Genomic DNA, 3,861 nt, shown 5'->3' with positions numbered 1-3,861 from the left:
CCACACCTTCACTGGCTTCTCCATCTTTGTAGTTTATTTTGCCAGTGGGGAGAAAGAGGAAGACTCAATGCTACATTGTTATATATATATATAGAGAGAGAGAGAGAGAGAGTGAATTTACCATCATGTGAAGTTGATGCCATTGAAGCTCCACTTTCCCTCTTAGAAGCACTCTCTTGCCATGGACATGTATTGAAATTGAAAACAAGTTCTAAATATGTAAATTGGCAACAAACATAAGTTGGACATATGTATATTGGCTACAGATGGTAGTATATCTTTTTTATCCTCAAAACAAGGTATCTAAGCGTGCGACACAGGGGCGAGCGGAACCACTGCCACGCATGCGCCTCCGGCAGTATGGGTTGAAAACGTGGCCCAAGCCAGCACTGCGGGTTGAAAATGTGGCCCAGGCCGTGCTTTTTTTAGGACAGTGCCGATCCGTTGGGCCTGGCCCGTAACATCTCCATGGCTCCACACGTCAAGCTGGCTGGCTGACAGCGTGGCTCCACACATCGATCCCCACCGCAGATTGCCCCCGCCTTCCCTCCCTCCCTCCCTCCCTATCCATCCTCCCTACAAATTCTCCGCGTGACTTCGGGTGTCGTCGCCGCGTTTTCTCCGGCTGAGGGCGGCGCGACCGGCAACCAGCGTTAGCGCGACCGGCGACATGACTCATATCCTTCCTAAACCCCGATTAGATCTGCGCGTAGGGGGACTCTCCCTCTAATCTACCTTTTGCTTTGTATATACGATCGATCTGTTTCGTTGTTTCGATTCTGTTATTGCCCTGTTCCTCCTTCCTTAACTCGCGCGCACGCGGCAACCAGCGTGACCGCGACCGTGAGCGCGCGGCGGCGCGGAAGCCCAACGGCAAGGGCCCTCAGGACGGGCTCACCCCTGAGCAGCGCCGCGAGAGGTGCGCTTAGTTGAATCTATTTTGTTCTGTTTGTTTTTGTTTGATTCGATCGTTCTCCGGCATGGCCAGATCTCGGTTCCTTGGCGCTGACCCTGTCCCGATCCGGGTTGCCGGATCTTTGTTGCCAGGGACAAGAAGGCGCTGGAGGAGAAGGCGGCCAAGAAGGCGCAGCAGGCAGGCGGCCGGCGGCACCGGGACCTCCACGGACAACAACAAGAATAAGGCAGGTGGCAAGAAGTAGGCGGCAGTGGCGCCCCGTCCACGCGCGCGCCGCCACCTCTGTACGATTATCGATCGATGCCTTTAGCTTGTAACTTGTTCGCATCCTCGTAGATGCGATGCTTGTTGGGTCATAAACTCGTCTTCTGTTACTCTGATATCGACATTTGGTGATGAGAATAAGTTCTGGTTTTGTGGGCTATTTTCTCTGCTCTTTCTATGGCTTTCTGTTATCTTCTTTGAGTGGTTGTCCTATCAATGGATGGGAATTCTCTTAATAACTAGTTTATTTAGAGGATGAATTAGCATGTGAAGGAGCTTTTACTTGTCATTGTGAACGATTGGAATATGATATGTCGAAATTGGAAATTAGATTATGCTGTTATGCTCTTCTATTTCTGCAATTCAGTTATTACCAAGCTAACATGAACTGCTCCCGCCCTCCTGAAATAAGTGCACATCTCACACTTCGATGAGTCAATCAATCTTTAAGTAGTTTGATCAAATATATATACACAAATAGTAATGTTTATGATATCAAACAAACAGACATCATTGGATTAATCACATCATATATTTTCATCATAGTATAAACCTATTTATTAGAGATACAATTGTCAATAATATTTTCTATAAATCTGGGATGGAGGGAGTACTTTCCTATGGTACAACAGTGTTTGAAAGCTCAACACATGTATGCTGTCAGTTATCGTTTAGATTAAAAATAGTGAATGCCAGCCCATGTCAAGTACTTACTGAATTTTAGCTAACCAAAAGTTCAAAAGTTAATTCTCATGAAATTCTAGCTTGCCGGCATGTGTTGCTACTTAATTATTGTTGGGTTATTGATAGCAAACGAGATAGTATCAAACTCCATCTGTTTCGAACTGTTAATATTTAAGTTATAATAACAATTTATAAACAATCTCACGTCAATCTATGTTTGAAAAATTGCAGTGACTCACGATGTAATTCCACTAGCCAGTCAAAACGTGCTCCTGTTGCTTTTACATGATTTTTCATACTCAAAATGTCTTCAATGCTTTTATTTCCAAGCTGAAAATGTATCCCTTTGTATTGTTTGAAGCATCGTGCATGCCTTAGCAATGTCTCATATCATTCGGTATAATATTGGGAATGTTACATTGAGGATGTGAATTGAAAAATCTTTTTGTTATATATCATTGTGATCTTTTCTCACCAGTAGTTCTTGTTATGAGATTCTCCACTCTGTGGATCCCCTTTTGTAAAATGGACCTGGTGTTGTTTGAATTAGCTCATCAGACTTTGGGGCTGTTCGCTTCTGATGTAAGCTGCTGTCTGTGCTGCGGCTGTACAGCCCAGCCGTTCGGCAGCCCAAACAGCGGCATCGGGTAAGCCTAGCCGTTCGGCTCCTGGCATCCTCCCCTCTATGCTACTATGATTCCTCTCGCTCTCTGTTATACGCGATGTAAATCCCGTCGCTCGGGTCTGGGTCTGGGAGCCGCCGCGGCCCCTCCCTCCCCGCTATGCGCCTCCATCGCCGCACTTCTCTCCTGCCTCGCCTGCCGCCGCCTTCTCCTGCAATGCCCGAGAATCAATCTGTGCTTGCTGCTTCCTCGACGCTGAGGGGAGGCCAGCTGCGCCATCTTCTCCACCACGCTGTGCCTGTCTTCACTTTTGCATTCACGCCAGGAGGATGCCCAGCGGTGGGCCGGCGTGGAACTGAGGCCACCAGCCACCACCACCCGAGCATTGCCTGGCCCTGTTTGCACATTGTCAACTGCCACCACTGTCAAGCTGTCACCTTCCGCACATACCCCATCGGTGAGCACTCTTACTTATTCGCCCAGACGAGCCTCATCCTTTCTTGCATCTTCATATTACTGTGTTGCCATACTTCGACGTTTTGATTATGCAAATAGCTGCTGCTAACTTATTAATGCATACACATAGCTGCAAAGACGACTACTCGGACATAATTTTATCTATTGTCAAATATGCATCTAGCTGCGGCTACTTATTCAATGCATACAGCATATGCATACCTTCATAGATGACTACTCTAACGCAATTTTTACCTATTGGATCTGTACAAGCCATGGCCGACTAAATGCACTCCTACAGAACATGATTATTTTAAGAATAGAGTTGAAATTGCCAGCTTATGAACTGCCGGTTCATTTAAGAGAAAAGAATGCTGTGTTTTAACAGTACGATTTTGCTGTCCATGTTGTAGTTGCTTCTAAACTGACCTCAAATTTTCTGTCAATTTACAGTTTCACAAAGTATTGTTGTTTAGTTTGGCGAACATGTACTACTATCGACTTGTATTTAATTGTGCACTGCATCGTAGACTCTTGAAAAACTTGAACATTTTGATTCCATAGAACATACATACTGAAAATCTGAAGCCTTGATTTAGCTTACTCTATGGCTCAATTGATATTGATAACCTTGTCCATTTAATAGTTTGGTTTGTACACTCCACAAAATGTGATCCAGTCTTCGTGTTTCTTCATTCATCCATGATTCTAGTTGATTCAATTGTCCATATTTTTTAATTTCTTTCATCTCTCCTGAAACCTGCTCCACGCAATACTGCTGCCTATTCTGGCTCTGGCATCTGGGTGCATTTTTTTTGTGGGACAAGATACACTGCAGGGCAATGCAAGTCTAACAAACAAATTTGGGATTCAGATATTTCTCTTTCTAATCTTCTCATATTGATGTTCTGTTTTTTT

The 3,861-nt window shown here is 45.0% G+C and overlaps 1 long non-coding RNA gene across 1 annotated transcript; it reads left to right on the top strand.

Annotated features, from left to right (window-relative positions):
- The first annotated feature begins 819 nt into the window (after nucleotides 1-819).
- Nucleotides 820-1,340, top strand: LOC136532873 (uncharacterized). Its single transcript, XR_010778342.1, has 2 exons — nucleotides 820-919; nucleotides 1,048-1,340. It is a non-coding gene; the product is annotated as an uncharacterized lncRNA (long non-coding RNA).
- Nucleotides 1,341-3,861: the final 2,521 nt, after the last annotated feature.

This window comes from Miscanthus floridulus, unplaced genomic scaffold (assembly GCF_019320115.1).
Source record: "Miscanthus floridulus cultivar M001 unplaced genomic scaffold, ASM1932011v1 fs_735_1_2, whole genome shotgun sequence".
Taxonomy (NCBI): Eukaryota; Viridiplantae; Streptophyta; class Magnoliopsida; order Poales; family Poaceae; genus Miscanthus; species Miscanthus floridulus.
Note: the sequence above shows the minus strand (reverse complement) of the source record. Positions and strands in the feature narration are given on the sequence as shown.